Genomic DNA, 22,790 nt, shown 5'->3' on the forward strand with positions numbered 1-22,790 from the left:
TCACTGCTGGGAGTGGACAGGGCCAGAGGGTGTGGCCGTCTTGCAGGCCCATGGGCCGAGACTGGAAGCGGGACAAAGGCGGGAGGGGGTTTGGGGGGGCGCGGGAGCCTCCCAGGTGGATGGCCAGGGCTGCGGCTGGGAGCAGATCGCGCCAGGGATGCACGGGCCGAGGGCCGAGGCTAGTAGCAGATCTTGCAGGGGGCATGGTCACCTCCCAGGCCTACAGCCTGGGCCGCACTGCCGGCTCTCATCCGCAGCCCTCCCTGGGACTGGGGGTCTCCGGCAGGACTGAGAAGACTGGGTGCTGCCATCTTGTGTCTATGGGCGCCGCCATTTTTGTCGTGGAATGATGGTTAACTTGCATATTACTCTATTATTAGATAGGATTATATGATGTGTACATATCTTACCATTGCCCCCCCACCCCATTCCCATACATGCCCTCACCCCCAGTGTTTTGCGTCCATTGGTTATGGTTATATGCATGCATACAAGTCCTTCGGTTGATCTCTTATCTCCCCCACCTCTCCCTAACCTTCCGGCTGTAATTTGACAGTCTGTTTGATGCTTTACTGCCTCTGTATCTATCTTTTTGTTCATCAGTTTATAATGTTCTTTATTATCCATAAATGAGTGAGATCATGTGGTATTTTTCTTTCACTGACTGGCTTATTTCACTTAGCATAATGTTCGCCATCTTTGTTGCAGAGTGACAGTCAATTTGCATATTCCCTCCTTATTGGCTGTGGACACTGTCATCTTTGTTGTGGAGTTATGGTCAATTTGCATATTCCATCTTTATTAGATAGGATATTATTTTTCAATTAAAGTTGATATACATTATGTTAATATCAATAATACAACCCAGTGATTAGACATTACATAACTTTTTAAGTGATCACCCTGTTAACTCTAATAACCATCTGACACATAGTTATTACAGTATTATTGATGATATTTATTGTACTGTATTTTACATCTCTGTTACTATTCTGTAACTACCAATTTGTACTTTTTAAACCCTTCACATTTTTCACCTATCCCCTGACACCCTTCCCATCTGGCTAACTTCAAAATGGTCTCTGTATATCTAAGTCCGTTTCTGTTCTGCTTGTTCATTTATTTTTTTTGTTTAGATCTATTTTTTCTGGTGTAAGTACTGCTGCCTCTTCATACAGCATATATAAGGGTCTTATTTTGTTATCCATTTAGCCTCCATAAGTCTTTTGATTGGAACATTTAATCCATTTGCATTTAAAGTAATTTTTGACATATATGTATACACACTTTGTTCTAATAGCTCAATTTATATTTCTTTTCAGATTTAACCCATTGGAATTAATAATTTTTCAAAGTGTTTACTAGTATACATTTTTTGGGGGATAACCTGTATTTATTGCCATTTTATTATTCATAGTTTTCTTCTTCTTCCTTTCTTTCTTTTCTTCTTCTTCTTCTTCTTCTTCTTCTTCTTCTTCTTCTTCTTCCTCCTCCTCCTCCTCCTCCTCCTCCTCCTCCACCTCCTCCTCCTCCTCTTCTTCTTCTTCTTCTTCTTCTTCTTCTTCTTCTTCTTCTTCTTCTTCTTCTTCTTCACCCTTTAAAAGACCCTTTAACATTTCTTATAATCCTGGTTTGGTGCTGATGAACTCCTTTAGCTTTTTCATATCTGGGAAGCTCTTTATCTGTCTTCAATTCTCAATGACAGTTTTGCTGAGTAGAGTAATCTTGGTTGTAGGGTCTTGTTTTGGGTTTTTTTGTTTGTTTTTTGTTACTTTGAATATTTCTTACCAATCTCTTTTGGCCTGCAAAGTTCCTGTTGAGAAATAAACTTACAGTTTTATGAAAACTCCCTTGTAGGTAATTAACTGCTTCCCTCTTGCTGCTTTTAAGATTCTCTCTTTGTCTTTAGCTTTTGGCATTTTAATTATGATGTGTTAGTGTGGGCCTCCTTGGGTTCATCTTGGTTGGAACTCTCTGCATTTACTGGGCTTGTATGTCTATTTCCTTTACCAGGTTAAGGAAGTTTTCTGTTAGTATATTTTTCAAACAGGGTTTCAACTCCTTGCTCTCTCTTTTCCTTCTGGCACCCCATAATGCTAATATTGCTTAAAGTTGTTGCAGAGGATCCTTATACTACACTCACTTTTTGGAGGATTTTTTGTTCCCATTTTGTTGTCCTGATTGGGTATTTTGTGCTTTTTTATGTTGCAAATCTCTGATTTGATCCTCTGCTTCATCTGCTCCACTATTGATTCCATGTAATGTATTCTTCATTTTAGTTAGTGTATTTTTCATTTCTGACTGGTTCTTTTTTATATTTTCTATCTCCGTTTTTAAGTTAATCTCTTTGTTGAAGTTCTCACTAAGCTAATTTACTTTTTCCCTAAGTTCATTGAGCATCATTATAAGCAATATTTTGAATTCTCCATCTAGTAGATTGCTGGTCACCAGTTTGTTTAGTTCTTTTCCTGATTTTTGTTCTTTTTTTTTATTTTATTTTTTATTTGGGACACATTTCTTTGTCTCCTCAGGTTGGTTGCCTCTGTATTTGTTCCTATGTTAAGTAGAGCTGATACATCACCTGGACTTGGTAGAGTGGCCTTCTGTAGGTGTCCTATAGAGTCCAGTGTCATAGCCTCCCTGATCACCCTAGCTGGTCACTCCAGGTATGCCCCCCATTGTGAGCTGGGTACACTCTCCTGTTGTACTTGAGCCTTGATTGCTGTGGCACCTAAATAGAAGGGTTTTATCCCCAGACCAATTGGCTTCAAGAACTGGCTATGACCATCATTGAGGATCAGCTAATGCAAAGACTGATGGCGATGGAGCAAGACTTACTTCAGTGGGGCTTTGATGCTTACTGAGTCTGCCCCTTGACAGTGTCCATTGTGGAGGAGGTTGGGTGATTCTCTGATATGGTTTGAAGGTGTTCATCACATACATTGGCTGTGGGGCCTCCAAAGAAGTGCAGTCCAAGGCCCGCTGCCACTTGTATCCTGCTTGGGACCACCTGGCATGAGCTACAAAGTGATCTTCAGATGGCTGCTACTTTTGCTGGTATTGGAGGTACCCAGGAGAGGCCAAGCTATGAGCCAAGTTTGGCTTCCACTAGTGCTAGGCCTGGGGCCATTTAGCAAGAGGTATGGGATACCCCAAGATGCTGGGTTTTTTGTTTTTTTTTTTTAGAAATTTTAGGAAAGTCCAAAGCATGAGCCAAGACTGGCTGTGTAGAAAATCCGCTGGAAATAGTTTGGGTTGGGCCCAAAGTTGGGTGGGGCAGGGGCCTCAGGTAACCATCAAGGCAGGGCAGACAGTGTGAACCAGGTTAATGAAGACTCAGATATGACACCTACTTGCAGACTCTGTGGGGGCTGGGCCCAGGAAAAGGAAGGATGGCCTCTGTCAGAACTGCTGTTGGGGTGAATGCTGTCCCTCCAGCTCTTGCCCTAATGCCAGACAACTCGGTTTCTACTTGTATGCTCCTGATGCTCCAGAGCTGGAGCTCAAGCAAGTAGTTCCTATAAGTTCATGTGTGGGACTAGCTTGTTCTGTGTCTCTGCCTCTCTTACCAATCTCAATGTGGCTTCCTCTTTATATTCTTAGTTATAGGACTTCTGTTCAGCTATATTTCAGGAAGTTCTATATGGTGCTTGTTGGATAGTTAGTTGTAATTTTGATGTGGTTGTGAGAGGATTCGAGTACTGCCATCTTGACCAGACTAGAACCTGATTTTTGACCACTAATTTTCCTTTTTCTTTTTCCAATGTGTTACTGCACAACCAACATAAAGCAGTACCAAAATAGAACTCAAGTACATTGTATTTAAGCTATTCTCCCATATTGAAGTTCCACATTAAATTTTACATGAAGAACTACAACCTCAGCAAGTAGTTCCCTTGCTAACAGAAATTCTAAAAGCCACTAACTTAAGTAAGAAGTGAAGGATTTCAGAAGAGACCGTTCGTATATTTAAGTAAGAACTGTCTCATGGCAATTTGGAGTAGCTTGATAGAATAGAAGGGTGTTGAAATTTAAATGGGAAAAAATTTTAAGGCTCAGTGTGGGAAGTCTTTAATACAGGTTCCAATCATGTGGACATGTTTGTGTAAGTGCAGCATCTTAGCTTTGATAAGCTATCTATTTCTTGGAATATCTCCAACACTTTGGGCTGGGCTCTGAGTTAGTGGCTGGGGGGCAATTTGTTACCCATACGACAGTCTGAAGAGTTTTAATAGTAAACTGCTGCATATTTCAGCAAAAATATAAATCATTTATTTACCTGGTTCCTGGGTTGTACTGCTGTTTAGCCTGCTCATTTTTTCCACCTCTATCACCATGGAAATTACACAAAATGTCACTGTAGAATGATTGGTAGTGAACATTGCCTGTTTTGGAGGGCATGGCTGGAGTTCACTGTCTCAAAATTACACTCTCGTTTATTTCTTCTTTCTCTCCCTCTGCCCCCTTTGATTGTTAGCTTATTACCTCACTAAATTGAAAGTCTGCCCTGATAAGGCACATCCTCAATTTATTTTATCATTTCCTGGCCACACCCTCAATTCACTACTCTTGCTCTGTATCCACAGACTGACTTTACGTGTGGAGTTGGTCTTATACATTGAACAGGTCACTGTGTATGAATGAATCAATACTAAATCTGTTTTGTTCTTTTTGTTTGTTTGTTTTCATTTCTTCCTTCTTGTTTTCTTTCCTCTTTTATTCAGTAAGAGCCCATGCTGTTCTAGCTATTTCTTCGCTAAATTCTGGTGATACGAAGAAGGGAGATCTAGTCCCTACTCTCCCAGAACTCTAAGCTCCCTTGAGAACACTTGGAAAGACAAAGCAGTGAGCGCAAAGGCAGGAGACACAGAAAAGCCTTATGTGTTCAAGGAAACTGCAAATAGTAAATGGGCACAGCACAGAAACTGAGGGAGTCAATGAGAGACAAGAACCTGATTGTAGTGGCTGTTCTCAACTGAGAACCCTGAGCCCAAAGGGATGAAATGATTTGTAAAAGGCCCTTCAGCACCTAAGGGGTTGAGCCATCTCTGGAACTCCACCTGACTTCAAATTCTGCCCTTTAGAAATACCACATTACCTCTATACATCCACTTGTAGCAACACCTGTCTTTGCTTTCAGTCTTATTTCTTTCCATCCTTTTGCGAGCCTGACAGTTTTATTGAGATCTCCATTACTACAACCTCAAATTCCTAGGCTTGCTTTTCCCTGTTATGACCTCATGATCTTAAATTAAAAATTAGGATTAAAAATTCAAACAAGAAACATTATTTGCATTTTATATTTCACATTCATAATCCCTGGTTTCCATTGTCTTCATCATTGTCTCCCCAAGTTGAAGCTCACTGGGACCTCTCATCCACGCAGCCACTGAATCCAGGGACCTTCGGTTGAAGGTGGGAGGGGCTGCTTCCCTTCCTCGTCTCCCACCCTATTATTTGCTTACTCCCTGCAGTGTCCCCTGATTTGATAACCACTAGTGGGAAGTTACAGTGTAAGGTTTATATACCCGAAACCATTTTACAGGTGAGGGCACCGGAGGCTAACTTGTCCAAAAGAGAAGGTGTTGGGAAAGAAACTTATACTTCAGACTTCAGGTTTTGTATTCTTATCACTATACCAAAGAATTTAAGGTTGAGCTTTACGTCTTCTCAGTCTTTGCTCTTATCTAGTTCTCACGTTGCAAAACACCCTCAAAGACATATTTTGAGAGACAGGGTTGTAAAATCTATTGATCTCAGTCTCAACTCTGCTGCACAAGATAACTAGTTTCAAAAAATAAATAAATAAATAAAAAGGGCAAGAAAAAACACTGCACTTTTGAGAGACAAAGCAATCATCAGAACTCAATTCATATATGTCACAGATGTAGAAACTGACAGGCGATGTAAGGTAACTATGATCAATATGTTAAAGAATAATAAATAGTAATAAGAACTTGACATCAAGTATCCTCTTATATGACATACGAGAAATGGCACATGACCAAAATATATAACCTTAGTCTTATAATGAGAAAACATGAGACACACAAATCAAAGGATAGTCTACAAGATACCTGAAAAGTATTCTTCAAAGTATCAAGGTTATGAAAGCTCAGGGAATACTCAGGAACTGCCTCTATTTCTTAGTTCACTAAGAAGACATACAACAATGAATACAATCAGGCTTCATGTATTAGATCCTAAAATAGTAAATTACATTAGTGGAAATCTGTTGAAAATAAATAAAGTCTATGGTTTAGTTAATAATGTAATTCCTATGTTCTGATCATTATAATGTGTAGAATATTAACATTAGAGGAAGCTGAGTGAAGAGTATTTGGAAATTCCTTATACTGTCTCCACAATTATTTAAGTCTAAAACATTTCAAAATAAAAAGTACCCTACTGCCTGTTAATACAGGTTGGAGCAAAATTAGGTTTATAGTTGTGAGTATGCAAAACACAGAACATATTCTTGTATTATTATTTATTATTTATTATTTTCCATACTCACAACTGTAAACCTACTTTTGCCATACCTTACATTCATCTATATAGTCAACAAATATTTATTGAATGTCTGGTGTATCCTGAACATTTTATAAGGCACTAAAGAAATATTTCATAGCTTCATGGTATTTATAATATACCAAGTCAGAAAGATAATATGCAAACACACTATTAGATATCTAATCTAATAATAGACAAATATGCAAATTGACCGCACCTTTGCTACACCTAAGCCACGCCCACCAACCAATCAGGACGAGTATGCAAATTACCCCAACAAAGATGGCGGCTAATTTGCATATCAAGACAGCGTCCAAAGAAGCCAAGAGCTGCAGAAGGGAGTAAAGCTTCGAAGAAGCAAGCAAGCGGGGGGGGGGGGGGTAGGGGGGGAGAAGGGCGGGGCGGAGGCAGGGCCGGGGGCGAAGGGAAACTCTGGCGGGCTGGAGGAGAAGGTGAGGTGGGTGACAAGGGCGGGGCAGAGGCGGGGCGGGGGAGAAGGGAAATTCGGGCGGGCTGGAGGAGAAGGTGAGGCGGGGAACAAGGGAGGAACGGAGGCGGGGTAGAGTGCAGCAGGAAATCCTATTGCAGGATTTTTCCTGCAACAGGAAAGCTAGTTTTGTTATAAGCCTTAAATGCAAGCTAGTCTATAGCATGACAAGTATTATATGGGCCTTTACCTTAGAACAATGGTAGCCTGCAAGCACATTACTATGTAAGCAATCCCAGAGGTAAGAAACAAACAAACAAACAAACAAAAAACACACAAATTAAAATGCTTGAATCACATGGTTTATTAAAAGTCAATTTAAAGCACACAGGAATAAGCAGTGGGAAAGAGTGGGGTACCTTAATATACTCAAGATAGAGTACAGAGGGTTGGAAGGACCACACTATCTGTACTACCTTAATTCTTTGCATATACTATTCCTAGGAACTGTCTGTCCCTCAGCCACATCACCTTTCCCACTGAGGATATTTTTATGAGAACCAGAATTGAGGTTGAAACAAAGAAGTTCACAGTCAGAACATCTTCTGTAGAAGATGCCAATGACATTCTTGTTCTGTCAGGGAGACACAGGGACAAGTATGCTTGGCCACATCAACTGTAACTTTTCAATCAACTGAATCGAACAGCATGAGCTTCCTTTTGTGCTTGAGCAGAAAGCACATGGGACCAAAATGGGTGTGACCAGTAGGTAGCCAAATTAAGGCCTCATGAATATGAAGCACTTCATATACCTTTATATTTAGAGTATTCTTAATGAATACCTCTTACATATGTAGTATCTACTATGCATCATGATATTTAGAATATAATAAATATTTATTACCCAGGTGCCTCATGAATTTAGGTATTTTCAGTCCTTCCATCTCTTCCTATCTATGTGCACTCTTCATAACCCTGTCCTCATTACTACACTTGGCTTCTCCAGAAACAAATACGAAGTAGGGGGAAAAAAGAGAGGTTAGAAATGATATGATTAGCAGAGATGTAATATGGTATTGGTATATTTAGGAAACCAAATTGCTCAAATGTTTTCTCTCATGAGATGCTTTTGAGCATTCTTCAAAGACCCCTATATTACTAGGTAATGCATACCTGTAGTTGTTTACATGACTGACAGTAATAGCCCTTAGGTCATAGGCTCAGGTGACTCTTTGTTGGAGGATGCCTCCACATAATCTTTTCAAGGGCAGACTCCCCAAAGATGGGATCCTTTATAGGGTCAATGCCTAAACTATGAGGAACAACAAGTTCACTCATTTCTTGGCATAACAGTTTGGCCCATTTCTTCTATTCTGCAATGAGAGGCTATTTTCATAATGATGTATATACAAGTTGCTATATTCCTACATTGAAGCTCAAATTCAATAAGCTAGAAGCAAACCAGTTCAAGCCTACCGTCCCAGGAAACAGCATACTGCACTCTCCAAAGAATTTCTCACTGTTGGAATCTAGCCAGGAACAGAATGAAATAAGGGTTCTAAATCTTGCTTAACAATCTCTTGGCCTCACCTTAACTGATGGTCTGGCCTTTGTTAATACTCCTAACTGAAAAAAAAAATGAATTTAATATATACATACTTAACATCACACACTATCACTATTTTTTCTCACTGTTTATTTTACCACTGATTAATCCACCACAAACTGATGAATCCATCACTTACATAATTAATAGATATTTTTCCAGGTTGCCAGTTAAAACAAACAAAAAAAGTATATCTTAATGAAAAAATATTATATTTATTTTCTCTAAATATTCTGTTTCTGTTTAAGTAAAGTATATTGCTATGACATCTATTTGTTTCCAGATCATTTTAATATAATAAAAATCTCTATATCTACCCACATTACCCACTCTCATCAAGATAAATCAAGAAGCTGAGTAATAACTTATTTTTTTTATCTTAATTTTTCATGGTGAGTCTCCTTGGGATACTATTTAGGCTAAGTTTCCAATGATGAGGAGGTTCGTGTCTCCATTGAGACAAAGACATGAGGTAATATGACAAGGTAATTTTACCCAATTACGGTGTAAGAGTTAACATGAGCCATTAAACTAAAACAATGACAAAAACTCTACTTATGGTTCTTAGCTCATGGTTTTTCAAGTATTTCTTAAATTCTGTGCTAAACAGGTGAGTTTTATGAGCAGGACATTGGGCAAGTGACTGTGCCTTAGGAAAAGGGTATGAATGGAAAACTTTGTCACTCTCTTTCAGCCTTCTTGCTGATAGCGTATATAGAGCAATTCATCAAGCTGCAAAAGGCTGATCTGATTTAGTCACAGCCAGCTGGGGAAATTCAACTGAAAATGGCCAGTTTACAGGTGCTGTAAAGACCAAAGTAGCTCACTTCCCCGTGGGGGCCAACAGATGAGAAAAGGCAATGAAGTGACAAACAGTAAAAGGAACAAAGGATTGGCTCAGCCGCGGCATCACCAAGGCTGGGCAGCTCGTCTTCAGTCCCCGCTGGGCCAAGGCACAGAGATTAGCAGGAGTAATCTGATTTTGCCCAGGTGAGTGCATTCAGGCCCTTTTCCATGATCCTTCTTCACTTTTCTGATTCTAAAATCTTTCAGATCATCCTGGCTAAGCTAGAATTAAAAGTTATACTCTGAGTCCCTTCCTCATCTCTAAAGGTATAATAATAGTAGATAAAAGACAAATGTAAAAAGGGATAGCTATGCTGTAAAGGCAAATAAATAAATGTCTCTGAAAACCAGAGAACAAAGCACGGGCAGGGCTGCAGCCATGGACACGCCAGGCTCCTGATGCGGGAGCCGCCCAGCATTGGACTCGTGCAGCGAGATCAGGAATAAACAGCCCCCAGGAAAGGAGAGGAGATGGAGTCCGAATCACTGTGTTAGAACCAAGGCATGAAAAAGGACCTTTGCTTATAAAAGTGAAAAAGCTGAGAAATGGTTCTGCCAACCACTGCCTGGCAACATGGTTCCCACGCATGTGCTTTCTTGGGAAGCAGCAGGACACACCCCTGCCAGCTCAGTCATTGGAGCAGTGATGCCCGCAGACACCAGGGAGTAGGGACTGAGCCACACACTGGAGGCCCAGCTCTCAGCGGCAGTCCTGGGAAGCTGCGTGAAGCAATCGCAAAACCGCTGGAGATGACAGAGAGCGACCTTCCCCTAAACACTGGCTGAACAAAACTTGAAATATATAAAGTACGATAGAACTACAGAACTTACCAGTAAAATAAAGCCTTGTAGATACATTTCCTCCAGATGAAATGAAAATGACATAGCAATCAGACAAAAAGCTTCGACGTGATTATATTTAGAGTCCTCTCAATGATTAGGGAATAAATAATATTCATTGAAATAACTAATGAAATTCAAATGCATGAAGATGAAGGTTGAACATGTCTATATTCTACAACTCAGCATTGCCTTTGCTATATTTATGTCAGAGACATGAGGTAAATTTAGTAAAATATTAAAGTTATTGTCTTTATTATAAGACGTTACATGCTACTTTGCATAACAATGAGTTTTACTGTTAAAAAGCCTTGACATTTTTGTGGCGATTTCACATATTTTTTTTGAATGTAAGGACACTAAGTATTTGATGTGACAGATATTATCTCTATTTGATTGAAGACATACTGAGGCAGAGAGCTTTAATTAATAGTCACATAGTTACTGACAGAGTATTACTCAAACTTAGGTCTTCTGACACAATGGCCCCTTAATGTAGCCCCAAAGACAATTCACTTAATTTCCTTTCAAAACCAATTTCCTCACTTGTAATTTATTATGATGTTGGGAAAACGAAATGCCATACGTAAAGCACCAAATGGGTCTTCAGCAGATGTTGCTGTCCTTTCTTTTGTTTCTTTCAGCAATGTTTTGCTTGTCTTCGTGTTTATTTGACTTCTGTTTCTAACTAGGTTAAAAGTCTGTGTAGCTGTAACCAAGTTTAAGGTTTACATTATTTTACCTGCTCTACCTGCCATGACAAAGTATATGTTTCCACAGCCTAATAATTTGGTTCCTCACAGCTAACATGTAAAGTAGACGAGGAAGGCATCAGCATTCATTTTAACATGTTTTTTTCAGATAAGTAATCTCAGGCTCAGGATTACATGATTCACCCAAGCTCACATAACTAAAGAAATCGAACTGTAATTTTAAATTGGTTTTATGATCCAAATCTAGAATTTTCCTGTACATCTGGGGCTTTCAATTATCTACCTGCATCCTGATTTTTATTTATTAATTGTTGCTCTCAGCATGTCTTAAGCAAAATCATGGGTGAAGCTCAGTGTGTTAAGTAAATGACAGTGAATCTGCTATTGGTGTGAGGATACAATGATGTGTGGTAAAGGCAAGGTCCCCAGACCCTAAGGTTTCTGATGGAGTAGGTCTAGTAGGGCCAAGTTCTTGTATTTTTTTTAAATATATATTTTTTATAGATTTCAGAGAGGAACGGAAAGGAAGAGAGAGATAGAAACACCAATGATGAGAGCGAATCATGGACTAGCTGCCTCCTGAAAGCCCCCTACTGGGTATCGAGCCCCCTGACCAGGAATGGAATCGTGACCTCCTGATTCATAGGTTGATGCTCAACCACTGAGCCACACCTGCCAGGCCAAGTTGTATTTCACAAGTTCCCAGGTGAGGCTGATGCTGCTGGACTGGAATCAGACTTAGAGAATCACTGTTCCAGTTTCTTGCTACTCAGGTGTGGTCTGCTGAACAGCAGCATCCGCCTCCCTTGGAAAGTTGTTAGAGATGCGGAATTTCAGAACTTACCCCAGGTCTGTTGAATTATAATTTGCATTTTACTAAGATTTGTATGCACATAAATGAGAAGCGCTGGTTTGATACACTAGGTGTCAGTCCTAGGTGCACATTAGCATGACCCGGGGAGATCTAAAAACATACATGCTTGGGTCTCTCCTAAAAGATTTTAATTTACTTGATCTAGAGTATAAGCAGGAATAAGTTTTTGTTTGTTTTTTAAATGCTTCCCAGGTGACTCGAGGGTGCAGACAGGGTTGTGAGCCACTGACCTGGAATCCATCATTTCCCATTATTGCCTTAGCTCAAGAAACATCTGACAACCTGATTAAAAAACAAGTTCTCAGGCACCCTTTATAAAAATGTTTAGGACATTAAGGAGAGACCAGGCATCTATATATATAAAAGCCTAAGTGACCGTTCAACCATTTGACTGTTAGCTATGACATGCACTGACTATGAGGGGGCAGATGCTCAACGCACAGGCATGGAAACATGGAAACATGGAACAGACTGATGAATCTCAGAGGGAAGGGGCTAGGGGGAGGGCAGGAAGAGATTAGCCAAAGATCTTATATGCATACTAGAGGTCCGGTGCACGGATTCGTGCACCAGTGGGGTCCCTCAGCCTGGCCTGAGGGGATCGGGCCAAACTGGCAGTCCAGCATCCACCAAGGGGTCCTGGATTGCAAGAGGGTACAGGCCAGGCTGAGGGACCCCACCGGTGCACGAATGAATGCACCAGGCCTCTAGTATGAAGTATAATTTTAAGAAGATTTCTAAGCAGTCTTATTGCTAGATAATTTTGAGAATTCTACTCCAGCATTCTACACCTATTCCTAAAATAAACAAACTGCATTTTGCTAACATTCTTAACTACAGTAGCATATTTACAGTGCTTCAATCAACACTTTAAATTTCATCAAATAATTTCAAGGCTTATACTTTATAAAATAAATTGTTGCATCCTTCAGAGATCAGCATTATTTTAATGGGATGAAACAATTAAGTTTGAAGGACGGGAAATTGTGACTCTAGCCCTGGCTGTGTCCACGTATCAGCGCTGACTTTATTTATCATCCTTAGATGTCAGCTTCCTCTTTATATATAGAAAAGGGCACACTGAATGACTATGTCTCTAAAAAGTGTCATCATTTAGGTAATGGTGATGAATGTGTAACAGCCATCAGAAGGTTAACTGCCAACATAATGATACGTGGAGTTGGGGCATGGACTCTTCCTTGTGGGCTCTTGTCCTATGAAGTTTGAAGAATAAATTTGCAGACTAAAAGATTTAAAATAAAAATGTGGAAGTTTATTGGAAGCATATACAAAATCCCCTGGGAGAAGAGTCCCCAAAAGGGAAAAGCCTGCTCTCTCTCTCTCTCTCTCTCTCTCTCTCTCTCTCTCTCAAATGGGAAAAAATCTAAATCTTGTTCTGAGTCTCTTTGTCTCTGGTTTATATATGCTGATAGTTCTTTGTCTGAATATGACCCTTTCTAATTGGACCCTTCCTCAATTTATGACCCCTTTGCTTTCCTAATTAGTCATTCTTCTGCAGAGTATCAGTTTCAAAGGTCAAAGCCCACATGTTGCCCCCCTTTCTCTTCCCCTCATCTTGCAACCTTCCTCTATCCTCTGTGAATGTATGCATTCCTCCCCACTTACCTTACAACATTTCTCTGTCCTCTGTGTCTCCCATGGACCTTCCTTATTCCCTAAAATCTCCTGCCCTGTCTCTAAATTTCCTTCCAATAACATTTGATTCTAACATCTGGTGCCTTTTGACCTATATTCCAAAATGTCTTTATTGATGTAGTCGACTCTCAATTCCTCCCTAAGACCTCCAGTAACATCTGTTTCAAACAAAGCTGAGCAGTAAAGGAGAACACCATCTTGACCAATTCATAACAGTGTCTCAAAATGGGAAAACTGGGATCCAGTCTTAAGTGGATTTATAGCCTGGGCTGGGTGATTTTAAGGTAAGTCTTGCAAAGTGGGGACCTGATTGAGATGAGGCAGAGATCGTATATGACCTAAACGTTTTGGATAGATGGGCACAGTAAAGTGAAGTGAGGGTTTTGAAGGTAAGTCTTGATGGGAAAATTATTTATTTAAAAAAGCAAGCTCTTTAGTTGGTTTATATAACGATATATTTCCAGGAGCAAGCAACTATTTTTTTTTGCAGTGTCCAGTATTATGTAGCACAAATGCAGGAAAATACTTTCTCTACTAGAATAGACACCCAAGAACACAAAGGATTTTAGTTTAGGTTCTCGGCATTGAATTAAAACACATTTATAGAGTTTGTCCTGTTAAAATAATCATTTGGGTATTCTAAAGGTTTTGTGGGAAATCCTGGCTTCTTTCCCCTTAGATTGTGGCCAGCTTCTCTCTTTTCTGAGAGCTGGACTTCTCTAGCTAGATATCCCCCAATTAGTGGGACACTCACCAGGTTCATCCCCTAAGGCTTTCAGGATCACAGTTATTCCAGGTCATTTACGAAGTACACTGTGAAGTCCCAGAACTGTTTGCCCCTTCAACCTGGGTGACAGTCAGTTCCACCTAACAGGAGGGCTAATCTCTGCAGGTGCTCCCTCCCTCAGGCATCTAGGAGTCTGAGCTCCAGGATTCTATTCACTTCAAGGTCCTTCATACAGAGTGCAGAGGCCACCCACTGTGAAGCTGCCTGGTGTGGCATGAACTTTTGTTCTGAGAAATAAGAATCCAGAAATATTTCAAATAAAGGCAATTGCTGGGTTAGAAAATGGAAACTGAGCATGTCAGCAGGCACTCAAGCTGAGAAAAATAGTTCAAATAGCAGGGGCAGTAAAGAGCAGGAACCAGCCATCTGCAAGGGGAGGGGGAAAAGAAAGTACCACCTATTAAACAAAGACTGTGATTCCACAAATATGGGGAGTCCTTCAGACAGTCATGCATCACGTGACAACAGGGGACTCTCTGAGCAATGTGTCCTTAGGTAATGCATCTTTGTATGAGCATCATAGAGTGCACTTACTCAAACATAGGTGGTATAGCCTACTACACACCTAGGCTGCGTGGTCTAGCCTATTGCTCCTAGGCTACTACTTGTGCATCATGTTAATGTACTGAATACTGTCGGCAAATGTTACACAGTGGTATCTAAACATTGAAAAGATACAATAAAAATACAGCATGAAAGATAACAAATGGCACATCTGTAAAAGACACTTACATGAAAGGAGCTTGCAGAACTGGAAGATGCTCTGAGGGAGTCACTGAGTGGTGAGTGAATGTGAAGGCTAGGTCATTACCATACACTTCTGTAGACTTTATACAGACTGTACACAACGTATCTTAATTGTCTTCTTAAACTTAGCTTACTAGAGCTATTTACTTTAAAACTTTAATTTCTCTACACTTTTTAACTCTTTTGAAATAACATCTAAAATATAAACACATTGTATAGCTGTACAGAAATATGTTCTTTCTTTAAATTCTTATTTTTTCTACAAGATTTTTTTTTTCTTTTTAAAGTCTTTTGTTAAAATATAAGACACAAACACACACATCAGCCTAGGCCAGTGGTCGGCAAACCACAGCTCGCGAGCCACATGCAGCTCTTTGGCCCCTTGAGTGTGGCTCTTCCACAAAATACCACGTGTGGGCGTGCACGTGCAGTGCGATTGAAACGTCGTGGCCCATGCGCAGAAGTTGGTTTTCGGCCTGGGCGAGTCTATTTTGAAGAAGTGGCGTTAGAACACTCAAGGGGCCAAAGAGCCGCATGTGGCTCGCGAGCCGCGGTTTGCCGACCACTGGCCTAGGCCTACACAGGGTCAGGATCATCAGCATCCCTGTCTTCCACTTCACACCTGGTTCCACTGCAGGTCTCCAGGGCTATACTTCTCCTAGATAAAGGAGCCTTCTCCTGGGAACACCTCCGGAAGGACCTGCCCGTGGCTCTTCTTGAGGAGGCATCCCTCTTCTCAGAAATATGTCCCTGTGGTCTGCTTGGTTCGTTTCTCTTTTTCATCATAGATCTGTTTTAAGTAGATATTACAATATGAACATTCCTCTCTAATAATGAAAATCATTTGCCTTTGGGGTCCATGTTTTCAAACATGTTTTTTCCTTTCTCTTTTAATTTTTTTATTGTTGACAGTATTACAGATGCCCCCCCCCCCTCATTCTTCCCTCCTTTAGCCTCCTCCACCCAGACCCCAGCCCCACCCCAGGCCTTCACCACACTATCGTCTGTGTCCATGGACTGTGCATATATGCATGTATGTTCTTTGGTTAATCTCATTTTCAAGCATTTTAAGGAGCTTCTTTAGGTCTGCAGAAGCTTCTGCTAAACCCTTCACTGTGAATTTCCTTGGGGGTGGGAGGCTGTCCCCTACAGTTTCCCTTTTTCTTGCTTCTTTTTCAGTTTGCATTCCTATTCCAGTTCCAGTAATTTCTCATGAGTCAATTCTTCAGAACCATTTCTAGGAGCCCCTCAATGTCATCTTTATCCACACCCAAATTAAAGTTGTTTGAGATCTCAACCACAGCCTCGTTGATCATTTTCAACCTTTGTGCTATGGCATTACAACAGCTACGACAGCACTAAGCAGAGGGGATTTTTCAGCTCCATATATCTTAGGGACTGGCGTCATACATAGTCCAACATTAATCTAAACATTGTTGTGCAGCACATGGCTGTATTTAAACCTCATTCAACTCTCACAACAACCCTGGTGATGCACACCTGGAACTTACAATGAGCATTCCAGAACTTACACAGAGATAATGATATCTATTTTATACAAATGGGTGAACGCTGAGATCAAAAGAAAGACCAGGTGTGCCCTGAGTCACAGAGTGATATGGACAGAGGCAGGCTACAAACTCAATGCCAATGGCGCTCTTTCCTCCCAGCCATGTTGTCGTTCTGTGCAATAAGATTTCAATGCGCATTCCACAACTTACACAGAGATAATTCAGTTCCCTTTGCAATAAAACAAAGGAATCAATTAGCTTATATTTGTCTCCAAAAACCTGAAACAGCATCAACATCTAAATTTGGTATTACTGGATTCTACCTTGTGGAGAAAGTCCATCTGAGGTTAAGACAAAAAAGAGCAGAGCTAGAAAATAAAGGGTGTTTTTATCCTAATCATGTGCTTTGGGTCCTGGGTTAGCTAGTCTATGTCCAGGACACTTTCAAAGAACATGAGCTAATCAATCTATCTTATTGATTAATTCTGTTTAAGCTAAATGTCTAAAAAAAGACCCGACTAATTAGAATTATGCAAAAATGATGTTCTTTTGGATTATGTAAACAAAGAATGTTTTTCTTTATTTTTTGCAATTTTTAAAATTTGCCTAAATATGCAATAAAAACACTGTTATGCCAATTACAGATCTAATAATTCACTGTAATGGCATGAGTGATGCCATTTTCTTCTACTTATCCAAACTCAAAACTTATCCATTCCTTAAACTAGAGCTTACAAGTTGCATTTTATTAAAAACATCTCTAGCTTCCCTATTAGAACAATTCTTTATCTGGCCCTTCCTATAGTAAACTGTAAAGTATCTGTGAGCAGAGTTAGTGGTTTTTAATAAAATTATCCTGTTCTTTATTTACTTCCTTTTCAAACACAAAAGATCCTACATTAGGTATTAAACCCCCCCCCCCCCCCGCCCAGCAAAAACCATGCTTTCATCTCTTAAAAAACTACAATCTTAAGAGTTGTCTATATTTCTAACAAACATTTTCATATGAATATATCTATTTACTATTTAAAACACTAACAAATGAAATCCCGCTGTACACATGGCATGAAAACTTTATGTTAAAAAACATGCCTTGATAAAAATTTACATTTTGGCATAGATAGATCAATCTAATTTTTTTCTTTATAAATTACTTATTCTATTTACGCATTTTCACTTATTGTTTAACCTAGCCTTTATTAATGGGGATACACACACACACACACACACACACACACACACACACACACATGCATTTGGATTTTCTGTATAACACAAGGCTAAAACAACCATCCTCTTTCCTAAGACTTCGCTTATCTGTGAAAGTTCCCCTGTGCAATTATGTGTTTAAATGGATTTGACCTTATGAAGAAAATCTGCCCACGGGGGTCACAAAAGAAAATCAGAGCAAAGAAATGAAGGGCACTTTTAGCCTAATTGCATCATTTGGGCCCTGAGTTTAGCTAGTCTATGTCCACGATATTTTCATAACCTGAGCCAATAGACCACTCTTTTTGTCTGATTCTAAATTGGTTGGAGGTAAAAAATTCATATCTGATTAATCAAAGAGTACTAGTATGTGTATCTACATTTTGTATTAACTATTGCAAAATTGTTCTCCAACTTGCTTTTACTAATTTTCCCTCCTTCTAAAAGTTAATAAAGGTTTACTTTATTCCTTCATAAAACTTGGCAATATCATATATCATTTTTTTAAAATCTGTGCTGATATAATGTGCTATGAGCTTATAATTTATTTTATTTTACTTATGATTCAGTTTATTCTAATTATGAGTGAATTGTTACATCTATTTATACAACATTTGACCTTAAGTTTTTCTAACTCCCTGGTTGTCCAGAGAAATAGGATGAATCATATACACTGAGTGGCCAGATTATTATTATGATCTCTGAATGCATAATAATCTGGCCACTCAGTATATATATATATATATATATATATATATATATACACACACATGTGTATATATATATATATATATATATATATATATATATATACATATATATATACACACACACACACACACACACATATATATATATATATATATATATATATATATATATATATATACACACACATCTATCTATCTATCTATCTATCTATATAGATAGATAGATAGATATGGGGCCTGGTGCATGAATTCATGCATAGGTAGGGTCCGGCCAGCCTGGCCAGGGGGAGGGGACATGGGTGGCTGGCTGGCCTGCCTGCTGGTCGAACTCCTGGTCAAGGGGACAATTTGCATATTAGCCTTTTATTATATAGGATATACACTGAGTGGCCAGATTATTATGCATTCAGAGATCATAATAATCTGGCCACCCAGTATATATGGAAAGAGAGAGAGAGAGAATATTTATCATTAGAATTGGTTCACATGGTTACCAAGGCTGAGAAATCCCTCAGTCAACCATCTGCAGGCTAGAAAACTAGAAAAGCCAATGGTATGATTCAATCCTATTCCAAATGGTGGAGAACCAGGAGCTCTGATGTCTGCGGGCAGGAGAAAATAAACACCCTGGCTCAAGAAGAGAGAAACAATAGACATTTCCTTTGCCTTTTTGCTTCATTGTGTCCTCAATGAAGTGGGGGTTGGATGATGCTCACCCACATTGATAAGGGTGGACCTCCTGATTCAGTCTGGTACATCAAATTCTAATCTCTTCCAGAAACACCCTCACAGGCACACCCAGAAATGATGTTTTACTTGCCATCTGAGTATATCTTAGGCCAGTCCAGTTGACATAAAATTATCCAACACACTCCCTATTCATATTTCTTGCCTCTTCTATTTGTTATTGAGTTTCTGTTATTTTTCTTATTAATTCTTAATTGATTTTTTGATGTGACTCAGTTTAGCTTGACTATTTTGACTTCTGGTATTCATTTTTCCATGTATACATTTTTAATTTTACATAATCAATTGTATAAAATTAATGAATTCTGGATTCTTCTTTTTTATTCAGAAAAAAACTAATTCTTCTCTACAGTAATAAAGATATTTCTCTGTATTGTACTCTAGCTTTATTTTTCTCAGGGGAGCATGGTAGAAATATCTTATAGAAATCTAGTATTGTTTTATTTTTACTTCATTTCCCAGTTGTTCAGTTACCATTTAGTGACTAATTCATAGCTTTCTTATTGTTTTTAAATTATAGATTTATTATGTTTAGTATAGTTTATAAAATCTTTATCCTAGTTCACGTATCTATCTGCTGACTTCTGTGCCAACATCAAATGTTTCTATTATTGTTCTGTAATGTTTTAATATTTGTAGAACTATTACTATTAATTAAAATTATTTTACCATGATTTATTTATCATTATTAATTTTATAATCATTATTTGTCTACTCTTACATGTGTTTACATATGAGGTTTAGCATCAACTTGTTAAGTGTTAAAAAAACAAAATTTTCAGCCAACATTTTATTAATCCCATTAACTTTGAAGATTAATTTTGAAAAAGTTGAAATGTTACAACATTATTATTGACTAAGTACAAGGTATTTAGGTAAGTTATATCCCTTTGGAAATTAGGTAAGCAAATCTCTTTGGTCATAAATTCTTTGTAGTTCCTCCCATCAGGAATTAAATCTATTTTTCTGAACCCTTAAATCCAGGCTGGCCTTGTGACATGAGCACATCAGGGAGAAAAACAAAGTAGCTAGCTTGTTAAATGGTTAAAATTAAGGCTTACATAACTAACTTAGTTGGGAAATGGGATATGGAAGAAATGGTGTCTATGGGAAGAACAGATAGTTTTCTTTAGGAAGACAAATGTTTTCTTAGGAAAATAATTGGGAGATAAGAAAGCTTATAATAATGTTTGTCTATACTGGTATGAGTGGTCTTTTTAGGGCCATAAAACTCCCCAAAGAGGGAAATTTATGTAGGTTTACTTTAGTGCTCTCTCCTGGGAATAGTAGCCTCTCAAAGAGGGAATTGATCGCAATCGCCATTCCTCATGAGTTTCTGCTTTAGTCAGGTAAGGGAGGCTCTGGGACGACTTCTTTCTGCATCTGTTGAATCTCTAATGACTTCAACTTAAAATAAACTTTAAACCAACTTTCAGGTTATGATTTGATCCCTACAAATGTTTAGGTAAGAATTAAAATATCCTATGGCTTATACTCTCACCCTTTTCCAACCTGCTCTGACCTTGTGAATAAGCCTGAGTTAGCTTCCTAGAGTGTGAGAGAGCGCCTGGAGATACAGTTAAGGCCAGTGTCACCACATGGAGCAGAGGGGAGTGTTCCTGCTGAGCACAGCCCAAACCGCCAACCAAAAGAAACATGAGTGAACGCTATTGTTGTTTTAAGCCATTAAATGGTTAATTACACAATAATGAACAACTGATGGATATTTAAAGTTTCTTCCTCTGGGTCCTGAGCCTTTCTTATTAATTATATTCTACAATTTATTTGCATGCATTTACTATTGTAAATGAAATCTATTTTCAAGAGGTTGTTGTTTGTTAAATATGAAAGCTATGTGTATTAGTTTTATACTTGTACTCATGGATTTATTTAGGATTTATAATAGATTTTAAATGTAAGTACTTGAAGTAACCAGCTATATGATATCATCTTTGTATAAGGATACTTTCGATTCTTCCTTAACATATTTTACCCGCATATATACTTTCCTTGTGTATTTACACTTACTAATATATTTTATGCCAGTTTTTTTTATCATTTTGCATGTTTTTATGCTAGGATATGTTTTATACTATATTATATACATATATTTCTTAATATTAAGTCAGTCTTTACTATGGAAAAGAACTCCAGTTTTCTATGGTATTTCCTAATTTAGTTTTATGCTGGAGTCTGTTTTATTTGAGACTTAAATCAATATTTTTAAATGAGTTTTCTTTCTTTGTACTGATGTGTCTGGGTTTGAAAGCAAGGCTATGTTTGATTTTTTTAAATAGTTTTGAACTTTTCCTTTGCTCTCACTGCTCCAGACAAGTCTAAATAGCACCAGCATGATCAATTCCTTGGGATATTGATAAAATTCACCTTCAATCACCTCTGGTTCTTGTTCTTTGCAGGATTTTAGAGATGCAGTGGTGATGAGGAGGCTGGTTAGTTTTTGAACATGCTCAGTTTCTCTCATACGAATGGTCTGTTTATGTTTCCTGTGACTTTATGTGTTGATTTTAGCCATTTGCACTTTCCCAGTAATTCACTTATTATTTGCAGCTTTCAATCGAATTTAAGAAACCAATGAATTACTTAATTTACTTAGTTTCTTCTGTATCTTTGGTTCTTTTCAATACCCTCTCTAATGTTTTGTGTCTGCTTTGTTCCTTATCTTTTCCTGGTTAGACTAGATTTATTTTATTTGAAGTAAATCACATTTGGACTTAAATATTATTACTACATTTGTTTCAAATGAATTTTCTATTTCTTTTTCAATTAATGTTATCCTTCCTCTTTCCATACATATCATACACTTCTGCTATCACTTACTTTTCAAAGTCCTTGACTGTGATGCTTGTTTGCCTTTTCCCTCTGTCTCTGTTTCTGTCACTGTGTCTTCCTTTGTCTCTGTCTTATTGTCTCTCTTTCTACTGCTGTTTCTCTCTCTCTCTCTCTCTTCTCTCTCTCTCTCTCTCTCTCCTCTCTCTCGTTTCTTTCTTCCCTTCATTTTTTTTTCTGGCCTGATTGTTCAAAAAAGTTTGCTGCCTTTATGGTTTTTTAGTTTCATGCCCCTCCCCCCCCCAAAAAAATTGCATGATTATGGAATAACATCCTTAAAAAGACATATTTTACACAATGAGCTGCCATAATTCACATATCTGTATTATTTCTTACTTCAATAAGAATATATATTGTATCTATAAATATTCACGATTTTTGTTTTCTATTTTCAAGGCAATTTCATACAGCAATTCAAACAAATTGTCACATGTAATTTGTTAAAGTGAAACCTGCATATTTAGGACATTTAAAAAGCTCTAATTCTAGCCATTATTTTCTTTTGTATCTGAAGAACAACCTATTTCCTTGGTAAAAAAAAAAAAAAAAATCTCAAATATAACACAAAAGATAATAATTCCAAATAATTAAATAGTAGAAAGAGAAAAAGAGAAGTAATTACTCTTTCCATAGTACCCATTTTCTTGTTGTCAAACTAATTTTATTCAGCATTATCTCCCTCCAGATTAGAGAATTGTTCATGCACAAGGCATTTGTTTCTCGATTTGCAGAACTAAAATGTTCATTCCTTTTGGAA

Source organism: Eptesicus fuscus, chromosome 11, assembly GCF_027574615.1.
Source record: "Eptesicus fuscus isolate TK198812 chromosome 11, DD_ASM_mEF_20220401, whole genome shotgun sequence".
NCBI lineage: Eukaryota > Metazoa > Chordata > Mammalia > Chiroptera > Vespertilionidae > Eptesicus > Eptesicus fuscus.